This window comes from Coregonus lavaretus (genome assembly GCF_964263955.1).
Source record: "Coregonus lavaretus genome assembly, chromosome: 25".
Taxonomy (NCBI): Eukaryota; Metazoa; Chordata; class Actinopteri; order Salmoniformes; family Salmonidae; genus Coregonus; species Coregonus lavaretus.
Window position 1 is genome coordinate 22,173,388 of NC_140012.1, and position 21,354 is coordinate 22,194,741.

A 21,354-nucleotide genomic window follows, 5' to 3' on the forward strand; every position below is an offset into this window, starting at 1 on the left:
TCTTCCTTGCTTGCTGGCCTTTCAGGTTATGTCGATATAGGACTCATTTTACTGTGGTACAGAAACTTTTGTACCTGTTTCCTCCAGCATCTTCACAAGGTCCTTTGCTGTTGTTCTGGGATTGATTTGCACTTTTCGCACGAAACAGAACGCGTCTCCTTCTTGAGCGGTATAACGGCTGCGTGGTCCGATGGTGTTTATACTTGCGTACTATTGTTTGTACAGATGAATGTGGTACCTTCAGGCGTTTGGAAATTGCTCCCAAGGATGAACCAGACTTGTGGAGGTCTACAATTCTTTTTCTGAGGTCTTGGCTGATTTATTTAGATTTTCCCATGATGTCAAGCAAAGAGGCACTGAGTTTGAAGGTAGGCCTTGAAATACATCCACAGGTACACCTCCAATTGATTCAAATTATGTCAATTAGCCTATCAGAAGCTTCTAAAGCCATGACATCATTTTCTGGAATTTTCCAAGCTGTTTAAAGGCATAGTCAACTTAGTGTATGTAAACTTCTGACCCACTGGAATTGTGATACAGTGAATTATAAGTGAAATAATCTGTCTGTAAACAATTGTTGGAAAAATTACTTGTGTCATGCACAAAGTAGATGTCCTAACCGACTTGCCAAAACCATCGTTTGTTAACAAGAAATGTGTGGAGTGGTTGAAAACAAGTTTCAACCTAAGTGTATGTAAACTTCCGACTTCAACTGTATGTATATATTCTTAATTCCATACCTTACTTAGATTTGTGTGTGTTGGGTATATACATTGTGAAATTGTTAGATATTACTGCACTGTCGGAGCTAGAAGCGCAAGCATTTCACTACACACACAATAACATCTTCTAAACACGTTTGATTTTATTTGATGATACTGTAGCACTTTCCATATTGACCTTCGTTGAAGTGGTATTTGCACTGCCATGGGCGAGCTTCTAGAACCCTCCCAGATGGGTCTTGGAGCTCAAACATGCGCAGAGTAATTTACGAGCAGATCAGATAAGACCTCAGCACTGCAGGCTCTCACAACAGGCCAGTGAGGGAGAGTGCCATAAACCTTTATCTTGTCAGTCTCACATGCTGACTAGACCGGGCACGTGCGTGCATCCGTGTGCATGTTGATTTTGTCCATCCACACCAGACGCACAGGTTGAAATATCAAAACGAACTCTGAACAACCTATATTAATTTGGGGACAGGTCTAAATGCATGAAACATTCATGGACATTTAGCTAGCTAGCTTGCTGTTGCTAGCTACTTTGTCCTGGGATATAAACATTGGGTTGTTATTTTACCTGAAATGCACAAGGTCATCTACTCTGACAATTAATCCACAGATAAAAGGGTAAACCTAGTTAGTTTCTAGTAATCTCTCCTATTTCAATCTGCGTGTCCTGATCGGGTCTGGTGTGGATGGACACACGCGCGCGCCCTGTCTAGTCAGCGTGTTAGCGTCTGGCTACGCAGATGCTCGTTGACGCTCGCCAGCAGTTTGGATGAAATGATTGAATATCATGTATGTGTACATTTATTTTGCAATGCTCGCGCACGTAACGCGAGCTGTGTGGTCATCATGTCAGTAATTGGTTTCTCTCTCTCCGACAAGAGCTTAATCTTTAGGTTAATGCTAAGTTTATAGCCCTGTTTATAGCTGTGTAATATTATGCTTATTCATTCATGTTTATATAGCCTGTCTATTTTGCATAATTTCGACACTGATTACTGATACTGTTATGTTGTGCATGTTTTTGCCTTATAGAACCACAATTAATTTGGATTAACACAAGTACTATTCCACCAAGATTCACTCTCAGTCAAGATTCATGTTATATGACCTAAGTGTGTGTGCTTAATGTGTGTTGGTGAAGAGGAAAAGGAAATAAAAACCCTGAAAAGAGAATCATCAGCATTGTTCTTACCGGACATCCTGTGGAGGGTCAGAACCCAAATCACAGTCAGCATAATTGTTCTAGCGGGTATTCTAGAGGGCATTCACAGCCGACCACTCAGACGGGTGAGGGCATACCAGCCAACCCTTTTTATAATACTTCTGGTATCCCATTTAACAACGCTCCGAGCCTCCGATCCATACACAAACAAATTCAATATTGTGTCAGTACGAGATAGGAAGAAGCAGGTTCAATAGATTTGAATGGTTATTTATTTCTTGTCGTGTAAATGGGTTGTACAAGAAAGGGCTCAGGGTTAAAAGACAGAGCAATACTCTATCATAGTAGTACTCTATCATGCCGGAGCATAGGTGAGAATGAAGGACTGGCAAATGACGTGTGTGTGTGTGTGTGTGTGTGTGTGTGTGTGTGCGTGTGTGTGTGAGTGTGTATGTGTATGTGTATGTGTATGTGTATGTGTATGTGTATGTGTGTGTGGGTGGCGGTCTCTTGGGAGTCCTCTGAGTGTCAGGCCTGAGGATTTGCATAAAGATGGAAGCATTGTTGGGGGACAGAGTGACAGGGACTGTGCTGTTCGCCCACACAGTGTCAAGGTGCATTAGAAGAGGTGGCATACATATCAAAGTGTGTGTGTGTGTGTGTGTGTGTGTGTGTGTGTGTGTGTGTGTGTGTGTGTGTGTGTGTGTGTGTGTGTGTGTGTGTGTGTGTGTGTGTGTGCGTGCGTGCGTGCGTGCGTGCGTGCTGTGTGTGTGTGTGGTGTTTTTGTGTGTGTGTGTGTGTGTGTGTGAGTGAGTGTAGTTGTGTGTGCGTGCATCATTGTGTGTGGAGGTGGCATACATATCAAACACACTGGCTGAGAGCATTGGGGCTTTATGAATGCATCTGAGAGAGGATAGGGATTTTAGTCTTGAGTCTGCCCAGAACTGTCCTATCCTCCTGGCTGATTGGAACACACTGCCAGTCCACACCGGAGTTGGACTGTTCAACACACACATCAGATGAATTCTCTGTGCTTCATTACACTCTAGTTACTAGTTTGATGTTTTGGTCAGGAATTAGATGTCTCTCTTCCATGCCATGGCATTATGAGGAATGGAGGTCTAGAAAAATAGATTGGGAAAACGTTAACATAATTATTTGTGGTTTGACATTCAGATCACTGACGAAGACTATGGATCAACCAAGATATTGTTGGAAATGTTTGGTTAACTACTCTGTCTCACTTAAGGGCCGACAACATAACAAACCAATTATATGAATTATGCATGTTGTAGAATGAAATGCCTATATCCCCTATGTGCCTATGGATTAAGAACCAATTTAACAATGGTAGAGACATTTCATTAGTGCAAATGCTGTGCTTCTGAGAAAGGATGGTTCCCTCTTGCTCCCTGCAGCTGGTCTGGGTATGTAGTCAAGGACATGGGATGGAGATAAACTTCAGGAACAGATAGATCTGTATAGACTTGTATTGTTTCTCATTGCTTCAATGTAACCCGGTCACACGGTTAAAACAAAGAGCCTCAGAATGACCACAGGTCTTTCAGTTCATCCTGTCTTTTACTATCTTCCAAGGGTGCAGCTGTGTAGAGATAGGAGTAGCAACGGAACTAACATTATCACTTGTTTGTGCGCTATGACCTGATACACATAGGCTGACCCGATACACATAGCCACATACACATAGTCACAAGAAGAAACCATAGTGGCTCAAGTTCCAGGGAGGGTGGCTGTTTGTGTGTAGAGGGGGCCTATCTCTGAAACTGGTGAACTGGGACAGGCTGCAGGAGTGTGCACTTCCTAATCTCAAGGCTTCTCCTTACTGATTACAGATGGCTCTGTTATTTTTTGCATGAGAAAGCTTGGTCCAGCCACTATTGTTTCCAAATCTGAATTCATAGGAGGAGGAGAAGTCATAAATTAAGAGAGTGGGCGGAGCGGTCAAAGGATGGAGATTTGAGGACAATGGTGGAAGGAACTAAACAGGGAGGGATTAGGCTAAAAAGTATGTAAAACGTGCACGAATAGAACTGTATATAAACTGAGGGCCAAATGTTGGGAATTCAGTTGCTCTGCAGACCCACTCGGATTTGTTGCGTTGTGTAATAAAGTCTATCTTGATTCTACAAAAACTCTGGAAGAACTTTGTAGAGGGATAATTTCCATGACAATATCAGATACAGAAACAAACAAACAAACAATGATTTGCCTCACTCTCCATCCAGCGCTGATTCACTGTCTTATTATCATTCGATAGCCTAATACATGATGTGTATGTCCTCATATCTGTCCTATATCACTATAATGCGATCTAAAAAGTCAATCAAGAAGTATTGAAATATCAATATGTGGACCACTTCAGTCTGTACTGCAAGAACACATTGTACAGTAGAAGTCTTCGTAATGCATGTTGCACACTAGTGCTAAGTCCCATATGGCACTCTATTCCCTATATAGTGCACTTCTATGGTAAAAAGTAAACTTAAACTTTAACTTTTTCAGCTCGAGAGACCCTAATGAGAAATTGATCGTCCTCTGAAGACCCAAATGAAGAAGAAATCGTGTGTTATTATAGATGTACAGTGGGAAAAAAAAGTATTTAGTCAGCCACCAATTGTGCAAGTTCTCCCACTTAAAAAGATGAGAGAGGCCTGTAATTTTCATCATAGGTACACGTCAACTATGACAGACAAATTAAGATTTTTTTTCTTCCGAAAATCACATTGTAGGATTTTTAATAAATGTATTTGCAAATTATAGTGGAAAATAAGTATTTGGTCACCTACAAACAAGCAAGATTTCTGGCTCTCACAGACCTGTAACTTCTTCTTTAAGAGGCTCCTCTGTCCTCCACTCGTTACATGTATTAATGGCACCTGTTTGAACTTGTTATCAGTATAAAACACACCTGTCCACAACCTCAAACAGTCACACTCCAAACTCCACTATGGCCAAGACCAAAGAGCTGTCAAAGGACACCAGAAACAAAATTGTAGACCTGCACCAGGCTGGGAAGACTGAATCTGCAATAGGTAAGCAGCTTGGTTTGAAGAAATCAACTGTGGGAGCAATTATTAGGAAATGGAAGACATACAAGACCACTGATAATCTCCCTCGATCTGGGGCTCCACGCAAGATCTCACCCCGTGGGGTCAAAATGATCACAAGAACGGTGAGCAAAAATCCCAGAACCACACAGGGGGACCTAGTGAATGACCTGCAGAGAGCTGGGACCAAAGTAACAAAGCCTACCATCAGTAACACACTACGCCGCCAGGGACTCAAATCCTGCAGTGCCAGACGTGTCCCCCTGCTTAAGCCAGTACATGTCCAGGCCCGTCTGAAGTTTGCTAGAGTGCATTTGGATGATCCAGAAGAGGATTGGGAGAATGTCATATGGTCAGATGAAACCAAAATACAACTTTTGGTAAAAACTCAACTCGTCGTGTTTGGAGGACAAAGAATGCTGAGTTGCATCCAAAGAACACCATACCTACTGTGAAGCATGGGGGTGGAAACATCATGCTTTGGGGCTGTTTTTCTGCAAAGGGACCAGGACGACTGATCCGTGTTAAGGAAAGAATGAATGGGGCCATGTATCGTGAGATTTTGAGTGAAAACCTCCTTCCATCAGCAAGGGCATTGAAGATGAAACGTGGCTGGGTCTTTCAGCATGACAATGATCCCAAACACACCGCCCGGGCAACGAAGGAGTGGCTTCGTAAGAAGCATTTCAAGGTCCTGGAGTGGCCTAGCCAGTCTCCAGATCACAACCCCATAGAAAATCTTTGGAGGGAGTTGAAAGTCTGTGTTGCCCAGCGACAGCCCCAAAACATCACTGCTCTAGAGGAGATCTGCATGGAGGAATGGGCCAAAATACCAGCAACAGTGTGTGAAAACCTTGTGAAGACTTACAGAAAACGTTTGACCTGTGTCATTGCCAACAAAGGGTATATAACAAAGTATTGAGAAACTTTTGTTATTGACCAAAGACTTATTTTCCACCATAATTAGCAAATAAATTCATTAATTCCCCCAAAAAATTTTTTCTCATTTTGTCTGTCATAGTTGACGTTTACCTATGATAAATTACAGGCCTCTCTCATCTTTTTAAGTGGGAGAACTTGCACAATTGGTGGCTGACTAAATACTTTTTTCCCCCACTGTAGATCATAACTCGCAACCTACTTCTCACATGCCCAGGACCCACTTTGGGTCCAACCCATAGTTTAACAAACCCTGCACTTTGTAATAGGGTGCCATTTATGGGGTACACCCTAGCACTTCTCCAGTGGCCCAGCTAGACTGATGTGATGTGTGTAACTGTTCTGTTCCAAGCGATAGGAACATTGTGACAGATCTACTGGGACTGAGAGCATATTTCTCCCCAGATTAGATGAGTTCACTATTGATTTCCCATCATTCCCCAGATCAAGGACATGACACACATCAAACAGTGAAAAACATTCTCCAGACATCGTTATAATGTCACCTTCCAGCCAACCACCAGCATTCCTCTCCAGGCCCTAACAGATAAATACTGGGTAATTCCTCATGTTGGACTGACACTCCCCTGAGGGGAGCGCTACAGGGGTCTAATCAAACATCAGCTAGTATGCTGCATTCTGGGGGATTTAGAGGTGTCGGCGGCATGGAGATGGATGGACGTCAGTGGTTTTCTACCCCAGGGCGCTAAATGGAGACCGTTAATCTGATCTGAAATACTCATACAGGCTACACCCAGGTAGAAACTGCAGATAGAAGCTCTCTGGACACACCAAGGAGAAATACTCCACACACATAAAGCTTTTGGGTAGAATATAACAAGTACTGTTACACATACTGTGACAATGTGTCTTGCGAAATTACATTTACATTTACATTTACGTCATTTAGCAGACGCTCTTATCCAGAGCGACTTACAGTTAGCGCATACATTATTTTATCGAACCCACAACCCTGGCGTTGCAAACGCCATGCTCTACCAACTGAGCTACATCCCCTGCCGGCCATTCCCTCCCCTACCCTGGACGACGCTGGGCCAATTGTGCGCCGCCCCAACATTAAATGTTACGAAATCAGATCGTAACATTTAATGTTGTGATTTTGCAAGACACAGTGAGTGTCACATTGTGAATTGCTTTTCTAAGTGTCCAGAACTGATTGTATCACTCCATTAGACCTCTTTTAGACCTCATAAAATGTGTAGATTACCCTCACTCTGACACAATACACAAATAAAGTAGAGAGAAGATAATGCACACACACGTACACAAACACACACACACACACACTCACACACACACAGACAGACACTGATGAATATACTGAACTTCTGTGGGCTGTCATGTGATTTTCAGGAGATTATGGTGGAGTGTTTGGTGGTTGATTGTTTCCATGCTTCTACATCAAGTACTTTCATTAGCATGCTAACCGCTCCTCCTCAGATACTTAGACCAGAGGGACTATCAACACACACTCCTCTCTCAGGAGAACCAGGCTTAAGTCAATCTACTGTTTACCTTTAAGCAGAAGCAGACAAAGAAGTCTTCTGTGTATTACTGATAGAATTGAGTCTCCTCTACCAAAATAGTGCACTACATAGGGGAATAGGGTGTCATTTGAGACACAGCCAAAACAGATACTCCAATTTAGGCCTACACCTTGTACTCTGGGCTTCACATTTTTGGTGGAGAAAGCCTCAGACTTGAATAAGAACTTAAGTTATAACTGTCTCCCCAGCAGCTGTCAGCTCTGAGCTCTGTGGAAGCACGGCAAGAGATCATTAGAAACGCTCGGAGACCATTCGATTTGTGTTGGAATTTCCAATGCTGCTTCTGACGCTTGCTCTTAAAGCTGGATGTTTGAACCGGCACAAGCGATTCTCCACGAGTCCATGGGGCCCTCCCCTGCTGCTTAAAAGAATAGTTACCACAGCCAAATTCAAACAATAGACATAAAAATAAAAAATAGGATTTTTCTTCACAGTGGGTTGATGTGCTAAAGCTGAAAAACAGAATATTTCTGACACAGTTGAATGGAATAAGTAAAAATGTATTGAATGCTTTAACCCAGTTTGATACATGAGCATTGTGTATCCAACCACCTACATACTGTGGCCTACCCACTGGTCACAGACGTCATTTCTATAGTTTTGATTTACATTTGGTTGAGTTGTCAACTAACTTGAATTCAACATGAAATAATAAAAAAATGCCATCATGTCATTGGATTTAGGTTAAAAGTTGGGTGAAAAAAAGACGAAATTCCCTTACGTTGATAACTTTTTGAAAATCCAATCCATTGTCCACTTTGATTCAACGTCATCGAATTTTTTTTTTTTTATGACGTGGAAACAATGTTGATTCAACCAGTTTTTGCCCACTGCATCAAAAGAAACTGCATCACAAACTGCATCACACTAGTTATGTGGGTAACTAGTAGACTTACGAGTGGTTTGATCTCAAGAAAAATAAAGGAGAAGCTTTCTTACTGTATTTATGGATTCATTTTTATTTAGACATGTTTTATTTTACTGAATATATGAGACATTTTCACACAGAAAACTCATACAAAAGCATTACTTTTCTGAAAAGGAATATAAAAACAATAATTTGTTGAATGACATCGAGCTCAGTAAACTATCATATATCAATTACAAGGCAATGGAAAATACATTAAAATCATAAAAATTGTTGGTCAGCTTACAGTGCAACAATTTCATAAACATGATCTGGTCTTTCCAAGGACATATCTTGAGGAGCCTTCAATCCAGCCCTGTGGAGCCTGCATTTCAACACCACCAGTAGACCACACAGCAGTCTGGGCAGCAGAGAGAAGGAGAAACTGTCCCTGGATGGACCATGATGATGACCTGGTCCTTGGTGGTGCCCAGGCGGTTCTTGACCTCTCACACACGAAGGTAGTGTTGATCGCCTCGTCCACCTCCAGCACAGCCAGTTTGTTGCCCTTTGTCTGCACCATGTCTGGCATCTGACCCATCAGAGGTCTCCAGGTGGTGACGGTGGTGGGGACAGGGGGCACAAGGTGAGTCTGCACACTCTTTTCATATATGAACACATTTAAAGATATATTTGGCAGTTTCATGTGTCTAAATCAAGTGTGTGATTGGTGTTTCTAATTCGTTGTGTAAGACCGATAGTATGAATGATGGCCAGGGACAATGCTGCTCCGTGTTATAAGACTTCAAGGTTTAATGGACGTGTGCTACAACTTTAGGGAGAGAGACAAAATAATAATCGAGCTATCAGAGCATGGCACCTGCAGTCACTCCAATCCCAAGACTAACTCAATTACCCATGAGGCACTTCCTTCAACCAATAGAATAGAGTGGTGAGGAGGAGGAGTCTACCTTGTCTGGAAGTGACTTCACCATTCTTTTTTGGGGGGATCCAGTTACACCGTATTTCGGGATTCTATATCGGTTCGCACTCCTTAACTATTTGTCATCTGATGTATTCATTTCAGTCTATGATTTTTTTTTGCAAACTTTCTCCGACAGCTCCTGATATCTGGGCATAAAAAACTACAAATCTGTCTCTTGAATTATCCTACTGCACGTGAGCCCAGCTAGCTCACATCCCGCTCGTTTTTCTCAGACATTGCTACCAGTGTAACATACTTGCAATATCACAAACATTAACAGATATGTCTACTGTGTCCATTAGTCACCTCAGGTCCTATTTTAAGGACGAAGCTCGACGTGTTCAGAGGGGAGAGAACCACGTAATGTCAGGGCATTTCTGGAGCAGTGCAGTTTGTGCGATGGTCAGCTTACCTGTTCGATCAGGGCCAGTATGAAAGACAAGACCTATTGGCTGTTGGTGAGTGTAGCTAACGTTAGCTGGATAAGTTAGCAAGCAAAGAATGCTTAGTGACATATAATCAGTCATAGGGCACCAACGAGCTGTGATTGTGCACCCATGGGACACAGTGATGTAGTGGAGGATGAACCCAACGTAAACTTAGTTTACCCACCTTTTATTTTGGTGAATATGGTTTACCCACCTTTTCTGCTGAGATTCCTTAAAAACAGGCCACTTTGATACAGCCAAGACCAGAAGTGACTTTTTCCAAGGGAGGAAGCCTGCATCCACCAAACAGGTCAAATCAGCACAGGAGCTGTTCCCACCGGTGGGGACATATAATCCCCTTTCGAAATCAGAGCAGATGATCATCAGTGGTTTAAAGATAGATTCCACCGAAGGTTCACTGGATTATCCTGGCTCCTCACATTTGAGCCAGAACAGCAGCATGAACCTCTCCTGTCCTTGTTTTTTTAGAACATTGTGGCACATATGGCGCATCAGGGGCACTCCGCCATCCAGAGGGGTATGCAGATGACAGATGAGCAACAGAGGAACAGTTTGAAAACCCCAGTTGGCACGCCTTCCGAAGCAGTAGACTGCTAGTAACTTTTGTGTTGTGCTGAGGGCAAAGCGTGTCACCCCAACCCTCTTGAACAGAGTACTCGGACAACAGTCTCTGGACGGCTTGCTGGAAGTGCAGTGGGGAGTGTCCAATGTGCGTGAGGGGACAAAGGAGTTTGAGTCTGCCACAAAGATGGAGGTTATGGCTAACCAAGTCGGGGATCTTGGGGGCCTCTCCCGACGGTCTGGTGGGAACAACTACGGTTGTGGAGGTGAAGTGTCCATACCGGGAGAGGAATCTCACCATTCTGGAGGCAGTAAAGAACAGGGAGCTCTGTATTCGGGAGGAGGGTTGGACCTGTCTAAAATAAAAACCACCTAACACAGAGGGACACCTGCTTCTTTGTTGTTTGGAAAACAAAGCAGGCCATCATCATCCCCATCTTCCGTGATGAGTCTTGGAAGCGTAACCTTTTATTGCAGTGGGCTAAATCAGGGTCACACAGAGTGTTTCTTGATCGTCTTAAACAAATCTACTTTGAAACAAAAGTATACACCTCACACACATGGTTATGGGCTTACAAAAAAGAAGACACCTGTACCATGCCAGATATAGAGTTGAAATCCCAACATTACACTTTATATACATCCAGGGGCGCCCCTGTATACATCACAGAAGACTGAAATATGTGACCGACCGCCTCGATTTGGTCTTATGTAGCAACATTTGAAATTGTGTTTTTTACATTGGATAAAAGTAGAGACTCAGAGATAGAAAATGGTATATCATACACTGCAGTTGAGGAACAATGGGAAAGTAATTCTGCTTTGAAAGTTGATAAACTTGTAACCCCACTTTTGAGAAAATGTCCCTTGAATGTTTTGGTACACCTACTGGAGAGCTCTTCTTTGTCTACACCCATTCAGCAACATTAACACCCTCTTAAGCCTTAGCCCCACCCATCTCTTTCAGGATTCACATGTGAGGCCATGTGGTAAACACACACTATATCAAATTAAAGTTTATTTGTCACATGCACAGGATACAGAAGGTGTAAATGGTACAGTGAAGTGGTTACTTGCATAGTAGCAATATCAAAAACAGAAAGTGTCCAGATAAAAATATTTTATCATTATTAGATGATGCTTACCCGACACACTTGTCTAAATTGATGGGTCATGTGAAGGAAATGCTATAACCACCCCCCAGCCACATCTAGCTAAGTGGATGGGTCACTATTGTCTAGACATGTACACATGTTCATGAAATACAATAGATGGCCGTTATCACCCCCAGACACACCTGGCTAATTTGATGGGTCATGTAATAATCCGGCCGAAGTGGAGTCTTTTGTTTAGACATGTAGCTAGCTAGGTAGCTAGCTAGCTAAACAATGAACCGGCATAATCCCAACTCATACTACTATCAATACAAACATTGTCATAGCTGTAGTATGAATCTGCAGGTAGCTAAAGCTACCAAACTAGGTTCAATGTTAGCTAGCTAACATTAGGCTATAACTAGCAATGCAAATGGATTTCTGATTTGAATAATATTACTACACAGATCATACACGTAACATTAGCTAGCCAGTCAGCAAGCTAACGTTTGCTAGCTAACTAAAAGTATGCTTCAACTTGCAATAAAAATGACTTTCTGACAAAATTTGAAATGTATATCAGGAAAATGTAGCTAGACTCTTACCCGTATACATGGGTGAACGCTTCACGGCAGACTGGAACCATTTAACTCCGTTTTTGGCCAGCTTTGTGTCAAGTCACTCCGGTTCACACTGACCGTGGAGTGTGCAGAAAGTAGCTCATCACTTTTTCCACTTTTTTATATTATATTATTATTATTATCTGTCGATAGCGCCTGCTAAATTTAGGGCATCAATGTTGTTGAGAAAAGTTGCAAAACTTTTGTAGTTCTCGATGGCTAACGTTATATCTTTCAAAAATGGCTTGGTAGAAAGGACTGTCAACACATACTGAACAGTTCATGTTATAGACAGAAGCCTGCTACATGCTTTCTTGAGCAGGGGGACCTTGCGGGCGCTGCAGGATTTCAGTCCTTCACGGCATAGTGTGTTACCAATTGTTTTCTTGGGGACTATGGTCCCAGCTGCCTTGAGATCATTGACAAGATCCTCCCGTGTAGTTCTGGGCTGATTCCTCACCGTTTTCATGATCATTGCAAATCCACGAGGTGAGATCTTGCATGGAGCCCCAGGCTGAGGGAGATTGACAGTTATTTTGTGTTTCTTCCATTTGCGAATAATCTCACCAACTGTTGTCATCTCAAGCTGCTTGGCGATGGTCTTGTAGCCCATTCCAGCCTTGTGTAGGTCTACAATCTTGTCCCTGACATCCTTGGAAAGCTCTTTGGTCTTGGCCATGGTGGAGAGTTTGGAATCTGATTGATTGATTGCTTCCTTTAAGAGTGTGCTCCTAATCTCAGCTCGTTACCTGTATAAAAGACACCTGGGAGCCAGACATCTTTCTGATTGAGAGGGGTCAAATACTTATTTTCCTCATTAAAATGCAAATCAATTTATAACATTTTTGACATGCGTTTTTCTGGATTTTTTTGTTGTTATTCTGTCTCTCACTGTTCAAATAAACCTACCATTAACATTATAGACTGATCATTTCTTTGTCAGTGGGCAAACGTACAAAATCAGCAGGGGATCAAATACTTTTTTCCCTCACTGTAGAAGCACGGTGGCTAGGAAAAACTCCCTAGAAAGGCAGTAACCTAGGAAGAAACCTAGAGAGGAACCAGGCTCTGAAGGGTGACCAGTCCTCTTCTGGCTGTGCTAGGTGGAGATTATAAGAGTACATGGCCATTAAGGCCAGATTGTTCTTCAAGATGTTCAAACGTTCATAGATGACCAGCAGGGTTAAATAATAATCACAGTGGTTGTAGAGGGTGGTACAGGTCAGTACCTCAGGAGTAAATGTCAGTTGGCTTTTCATAGCCGAGCATTTAGAGGTTGAGACAGAAGGTGCGATAGAGAGAGAGAGTCGAAAACAGTAGGTCCGGGACAAGGTAGCACGTCCGGTGAACAGGTCAGGGTTCCATAGCCGCAGGCAGAACAGTTGAAACTGGATCAGCAGCACGACCAGGTGGACTGGGGAAAGCCAGGAGTCATCAGGCCAGGTAGTCCTGAGGAATGATGCTAGGGCTCAGGTCCTCTGGGAGGGAAAGAGGGAGAGAGAGATAATTAGAGGGAGCATACTTAAATTCACACAGGACACCAGATAAGACAGGAGAAAAACACCATATATAACAGTCTGACCCTAGCCCCCCGGCACATAGACTATTGCAGCATAGATACTGGAGGCTGAGACAGGGGTGGGTCGGGGGACACTGTGGCCCCATCCGACAATACCCCCGGACAGGGCCAACCAGGCAGGCTATAACCCAACCTACTTTGCCAAAGCACAGCCCCCACACCACTAGAGGGATATCAACAGACCACCAGATTACTACCCTGAGACAAGGCTGAGTATACCCCACAAAGATCTCTTCCACCGCACGAGCCCGAGGGGGCGCAACACCGGACAGGAAGATCACGTCTGTGACTCAACCCACTCAAGTGACGCACCCTTCCTAGCGACGGCATGGAAGAGCACTAGTAAGCCAGTGACTCAGCCCCCGTAATAGGGTCAGAGGCAGAGAATCCCAGTGGAAAGAGGGGAGCCGGCCAGGCAGAGACAGCAAGGGCGGTTCGTCACTCCAGTGCCTTGCCATTCAACTTTGCACCCCTGGGCCAGACTACACTCAATCATAGGACCTACTGAAGAGATGAGTCTTCAGTAAAGACTTAAAGGTCAAGAATGAGTCTGGGTCTCTCACATGGATAGGCAGACCATTCCATAAAAAGTGAGCTCTATAGGAGAAAGCCCTGCCTACAGCTGTTTGCTTAAACATTAGACGGACAATAAGGAGTCCTGCGTCTTGTGACCATAGCGTACGTGTATTTGTGTACGGCAGGACCAAATTGGAGAGATAGGTATAAGCAAGCCCATGTAATGCTTTGTAGGTTAGCAGTAAAACCTTGAAATCAGTCCTAGCCTTAACAGGAAGCCAGTGTAGAGAGGCTAGCACTGGAGTAATATGATCAAGATTCTAGCAGCTGTGTTTAGCACTAACTGAGTTGGAGAGTAGAGCATTGCAGTAGTCTAATTTAGAAGTAACAAAAGCATGGATTAGCTTTTCTGCATCATTTGTGGACAAAAAGTTTCTGATTTTTGCAATGTTACGAAGATGCTCGTCAAAAGAGAGATCAGGGTCCAGAGTAACGGCGAGGTCCTTCACAGTTTTATTTGAGACGACAGTACAACCATCTCTGTAGCTCAGCTGGTAGAGCACGGCGCTTGTAACGCTAAGGTAGTGGGTTCGTTCCCCGGGACCACCCATACACAAAAAGAAAATTTATGCACGCATGACTGTAAGTCGCTTTGGATAAAAGCGTCTGCTAAATGGCATATTATTATTATTATTATTATTATTATTATTATTATCAAGATTAATTGTCAGATCCAACACCAGATCTCTTTTTTCTCTGTTTTGTCTGAGTTTAAAAGTAAAACATTTGCCGCCATCCACTGAATGTCTGAAACACAGGCTTCCAGGGTAGGCAATTTTGGGGCTTCACCATGTTTCATCGAAATGTACAACTGTGTGTCGTCCACATAGCAGTGAAAGTTGACATCGTGTTTCCGAATGACATCACCAAGAGGTAGAATATATAGTGAAAACAATAGTGGTCCTAAAGCGGAACCTTGGGGAACGCCGAAACGTACAATTGATTTGTCAGAGGACAAACCATCCACAGAGATGAACAGATATCTTTCCGACATTTAAGATCTAAACCAGGCAAGAACTTGTCCATATAGACCAATTAGGGTTTCTAATCTCTCCAAAAGAATGTGGTGATTGATGGTGTCAAAAGCAGCACTAAGGTCTAGGAGCACGAGGACAGATGCAGAGCCTTGGTCTGACGCCATTAAAAGGTAATTTACCACCTTCACGAGTGAAGTCTCAGTGTTATGATGGGGTCTAAAAGCAGACTGTGTTACGGTCCGGCACTGTTGGTCCTGTTCCTGCTGGTTTTCCTTTTCCTTTTTTCCCCTGTGTGTGTTGTTTGTGTCTGTCTCCCCCTGCTGTGCAGCCCAGTCAGAGGATCTAGGTCAGGGGGCGTGGCCATTCTCTCACAAGATCAGTTACATCAAGCTGCAGCTCATTGTCACCAATCAAGCAGCAGTTATCTACCCGGGCTGGACACCTCTCCAGCGCCAGTTCGTTCCTACACTACCTGTGGTAACTTGGCCCGTACAGCACTCTCAGTTTAGTTGTACTCTCTCAGTATTATTGTTGTTCCTGCCACGTTTGTAACCTGTCTCTCCTTCGACCAGATCCCGTCTGTTCCTGCTGCCTGCCTGCCATTCCCACGCCGCAACCTGCTCCTCTGTTGCCTGATATCCTCGTCATCCAGCTCTCAGGACTACTGGCTCTCTACCCCACTCAGCTCCTACCCCGGCCTGAAGCTACTCCACCCAGAACTGCTTCTCTCTGCCAAAACACGTTGAATAAACTACATCCTAATTCACTCTCTTTGTCCGTGTGTCCGTCTCTGCACCTGAGTCCCCCACCCAACCTAATAGAACGAACTGGCCAAACATGGACTCAGCAGAGATGCCACATGAAACAACGGGTGATGGCGTACAACACGCCCTCCATTCACAGGGAATGCTATTGGGACAACACGACCAACTCATCCGGACTCTATTGGATAACAACCAGCAGTTGTTGGATCAAGTATCTCATCTCACCTCTCAGGTAGCTAACCTGGTAACACTCACTACCCTTCCTCCCTCTGCTTCTCCTCCGCCTGTTCCTCCTACAGTGGCTCCAGGCTCGGCTTCCGCTCCTGCCCTTCGGGAACCCCCTACAACCGCACCCGAACCTTTCACCGGGGACCTGAACAAATGCCGTGGTTTCCTGCTTCAGTGCCGCTTGGTGTTCCAACAGAAGCCCCTGTCTTTCTCCACGGAATCCTCCAAGGTACATTACGCACTGGGGTTAATGAGGGGCAAAGCTTTGATTTGGGCAGAAGCGGCTTGTTCTACTCAGCAGATTGCCAGCCTGTCGTTTGACGATTTTTCCTCTCAATTGAAAGTTGTGTTTGATCACCCGGACCATGCCGGGACCGCCACAAAGAGACTATTGAAGCTACGACAGGGCACGGGTAGCGTGGCTGAATACGCCATTGAATTTTGGACCTTGGCAGCCGATTCCAAGTGGAACGACGAAGCTCTTCAGGGAGCGTTTGTTAACGGTCTAAGTGACACGATTAAGAATGAACTAGCTGTTCGTGATGAGCCTGCTAACCTTCATGTTCTCGTTTCCCTTGCTACACGAATAGACAACAGGCTACGGGAGAGGAGACAGGAGAGGGGCGGTCGGGTCCACACCTCTAACGGGGCTCCCTCGCTTTCTGCAGCCCGAGCTACACCACCACTCGGACACCGCCCACACACCTCAGCGGATCCCTCCACGGAACTAGACGAGCCCATGCAGCTGGGCCGTGCTCGTCTGTCCCATGTCGAAAAGGAACGGCGCATACGGGCTGGTGAGTGCATGTACTGTGGGGACCGCACTCATTTCCTGGTTAACTGTCCGGTTCGCCCAAAAGACCAAGCTCGCAGGTAAAAGTGGGCGTACTTGCGAGTGCTATACCTGACTCAATGCCCACAACACCCCGTCTAGTGATCCCAGTTACAGTCCAGTTCAGGAATCTATCTCTCCCACTAGCTGCTCTCATCGACTCTGGTGCTGAGGATAGTTTCATTGACGCTAACCTGGTCACTCAGGCTGAGATCCCTGTTAAGCCCCTGCCTAAGCCTATAACAGTAACCGCTATTGACGGCCATCAGTTTGCCAACATCACCCACCAAACTGTCCCCGTTTCTCTCATGCTGTCCGGCAATCACAAAGAAACCATCCAGTTTAAAGTAGTCTCCTCCTCGGCCTCCCCCCTTATCCTCGGTTTCCCCTGGCTTAGCCTTCACAACCCCCATATTGATTGGCAAAACCACAAAATACACAGTTGGAGCACTCACTGCCATTCTGTTTGCCTTGGGTCGGCTATTCCGCCCTCGGTCGGCTCCCCTGATTCCCCTGTCAAAACTCCAGACCTCTCTTCAGTCCCTGAGGAGTACCTGGACCTGGCCGAGGTATTCAGTAAGTCCAAGGCACTTTCATTACCACCTCATAGGCCATACGATTGCGCTATTGAGTTACTTCCTGGAGCCCCTTTGCCGTCCAGTCGGCTTTTCAATCTGTCCCGTCCTGAGAGAGAAGCTATGGAAACCTACATAGGCGACTCCCTAACCTCTGGCATCATTCGTCCCTCATCGTCCGCTGTTGGTGCTGGGTTCTTTTTTGTAGAGAAGAAGGACAAAACATTACGCCCCTGCATTGACTACAGAGGACTAAATAACATCACAGTCAGAAATACATACCCCCTGCCTCTCATCAACTCAGCATTTGACTCCCTTCATGGTGCCACTGTGTTTACCAAACTCGATCTACGGAACGCTTACCACCTCGTTAGGATCAGGCAGGGAGACGAATGGAAGACTGGGTTCAATACCCCTCTCGGACACTTTGAATACCTAGTCATGCCATTCGGTCTCACTAACGCCCCAGCAGTGTTTCAGGCCATGGTTAACGATGTGTTGAGGGATTTTCTACACCGTTTTGTGTTTGTCTATTTGGATGACATTCTTATATTCTCTAAGTCACAGGATGAACACGTCTCCCACGTCCGTCTGGTTCTCCAACGCCTCATGGAAAACAAACTGTATGTGAAAGCAGAAAAATGTGAGTTCCACCGGCAGTCCGTCCCCTTTTTGGGCTTTATTATCGAGCGGGGACAAGTGTCACCAGACCCTGACAAGATCAGAGCGGTTGTGGAGTGGCCCACACCCACGTCTCGGAAGCAGCTACAACGCTTCCTGGGCTTCGCCAACTTCTACCGCCGCTTCATCAGGGGTTTCAGCCGAGTGGTTGCCCCCCTGACCAAGCTCACCTCCCCTAAGGTGCCATTCCTGTGGACGCCTGAGGCCGAGTCAGCCGTGAGTACATTGAAGGAACTGTTCACCACCTCACCTGTTCTTATTCATCCAGACACTAGTTTGCAGTTTATTGTGGAAGTGGACGCCTCTGATTCGTGGGTGGGGGCTGTCCTATCACAACGTTCCCCCACGGACCAGAAGCTCCATCCTGTGGCTTTTTTCTCCAGGAGATTGACCCCTGCTGAGAAGAACTACGACGTGGGTAACCGGGAGTTGCTTGCTGTCAAGTTGGCGTTGGAGGAATGGAGGCACTGGCTAGACGGAGCAGAGCAACCCTTCATAGTCTGGACAGACCACAAGAACCTGGCTTACATCCAGTCGTCCAAGAGGCTGAACTCCCGTCAGGCCAGATGGGCTCTGTTCTTCAGCAGGTTCAAGTTTATTTTAACATATCGTCCTGGCACACGTAATGTCAAGCCTGATGCTCTCTCTCGCCAGTTTACAGACAATGAAGACTCCAGCAATCCTGAATCTGTTCTGCCCGCTTCCTGTTTGGTGGCGGCTGTTCATTGGGAAATCGAGTCCCTCGTCCGATCGGCACAAGAGTTGGAACCTGGACCGGCCGATGGCCCCCCCGACCTTCTCTATGTTCCCGCAGCCGTGCGGCCGCAAGTGCTCAACTGGATCCACACCTCACGCTTCTCCTGCCACCCTGGTATGAAACGTACACTATCGCTACTGAAGAGGCACTTTTGGTGGCCATCCGCCGAGGCTGACGTCCGGGAGTACGTGGCGGCCTGTTCCATCTGTGCCCAAAATAAGGCTTCCCACAGGGCTCCTTCGGGCCTGCTGCGGCCTCTCCCAGTCCCGAGTCGTCCTTGGTCTCACGTGGGCTTGGACTTCGTCACTGGACTTCCTATGTCTGAGGGTAATGACACCATACTCACCATCGTGGACAGATTCTCTAAATCTGCCCATTTTGTTGCATTACCAAAATTACCATCTGCCAGTGAGACAGCCGACCTCTTTGTCCTACATGTATTCCGTCCCCATGGAATACCTGTGGACATAGTGTCCGATAGAGGTCCACAGTTCATTTCTCGGGTATGGAAGGAGTTTTGTTCGGCTCTGGGTGCCTCTGTCAGTCTCTCATCAGGTTTCCATCCCCAGTCCAATGGCCAGACTGAGAGGACCAATCAGGACCTGGAGGCTGCTCTACGCTGTGTGACATCCCAGAACCCGTCCACCTGGGCCAAACATCTCCCGTGGGTCGAATATGCCCACAATTCCCTCACCTCATCTGCCACCGGCCTCTCACCATTTGAGGCGGCTTTGGGGTACCAACCGCCATTGTTCCCGTCTCAGGAAAGGGAGTTAGCCGTCCCGTCAGTTCAGGATAACCTTCGTCGCTGCCGCAAGGTGTGGGTGGACACCCGTGAGGCCCTTCTACGGACAGCAGAGCGTAATAAGAGGGTGGCGGACAGGCACAGGGTAGTCGCTCCACAGTTCCAGCCTGGTCAGCGAGTCTGGCTCTCCTCCAGCAACATCCCCCTGCGCACTGACTCCCGTAAGCTGTCGCCCCGGTATTTGGGTCCTTTCGAGATCGAATCCATCATCAACCCTTCGGCTGTTCGGTTGAAGCTTCCCCAGGCCATGAGAGTCCATCCTACATTTCACGTGTCCCAGCTGAAGCTGGTCTCCTCCAGCCCTTTGTGTCCGCCTGTGGATCCCCCTCCGCCACCGCGCATTATTGACGACCATCCAGCCTACACGGTGCGGAGACTGCTGGACGTCCGGAGGCGTGGTAGAGGGCTTCAGTACCTGGTGGACTGGGAGGGATACGGTCCCGAGGAGAGGTCCTGGATTCCCCGACGATTTATACTGGATCCGCAGCTAGTGGCTGACTTCCATAGGGACCACCCTGACAAGCCGGGTGGGTCGCCGGGTGGCGCCCGTTGAGGGGGGGGTACTGTTACGGTCCGGCACTGTTGGTCCTGTTCCTGCTGGTTTTCCATTTCCTTTTTTCCCCTGTGTGTGTTGTTTGTGTCTGTCTCCCCCTGCTGTGCAGCCCAGTCAGAGGATCTAGGTCAGGGGGCGTGGCCATTCTCTCACAAGATCAGTTACATCAAGCTGCAGCTCATTGTCACCAATCAAGCAGCAGTTATCTACCCGGGCTGGACACCTCTCCAGCGCCAGTTCGTTCCTACACTACCTGTGGTAACTTGGCCCGTACAGCACTCTCAGTTTAGTTGTACTCTCTCAGTATTATTGTTGTTCCTGCCACGTTTGTAACCTGTCTCTCCTTCGACCAGATCCCGTCTGTTCCTGCTGCCTGCCTGCCTGCCATTCCCACGCCGCAACCTGCTCCTCTGTTGCCTGATATCCTCGTCATCCAGCTCTCAGGACTACTGGCTCTCTACCCCACTCAGCTCCTACCCCGGCCTGAAGCTACTCCACCCAGAACTGCTTCTCTCTGCCAAAACACGTTGAATAAACTACATCCTAATTCACTCTCTTTGTCCGTGTGTCCGTCTCTGCACCTGAGTCCCCCACCCAACCTAATAGACTGAAGCATTTGGTATACATTATTTGTCTTCAGGAAGGCAGTGAGTTGCTGCACAACAGCTTTTTCTAAAAATGTTGAGAGGAATGGGAGATTCGATATAGGCCAATAGTTCTCTTTACATTTTCCGGGTCAAGGTTTGGCTTTTTCAAGAGAGGCTTTATTATTGCCACTTTTAGTGAGTTTGGTACACATCTGGTGGATAGGGAGCCATTTATTATGTTCAACATAGGAGGGCCACGCACAGGAAGTAGCTCTTTCAGTAGTTTAGTTGGAATAGGGTCCAGTATGCAGCTTGAGAGTTTAGAGGCATTACTATTTTCATGAATGTGTCAAGAGATACAGGATTAAAAAACTTGAGTGTCTCCATTGATTCTAGGTCCTGGCAGTTCTGTGCAG

General features: G+C 45.9%; 1 long non-coding RNA gene across 1 annotated transcript; it reads left to right on the forward strand.

The window, feature by feature from the left end:
* Positions 1–20,422: 20,422 nt before the first annotated feature.
* On the forward strand, positions 20,423–20,902 carry LOC311100366. The gene is made up of 2 exons (XR_014609828.1): positions 20,423–20,609; positions 20,705–20,902. It is a non-coding gene; the product is annotated as an uncharacterized lncRNA (long non-coding RNA).
* The last annotated feature ends 452 nt before the right edge of the window (positions 20,903–21,354 follow it).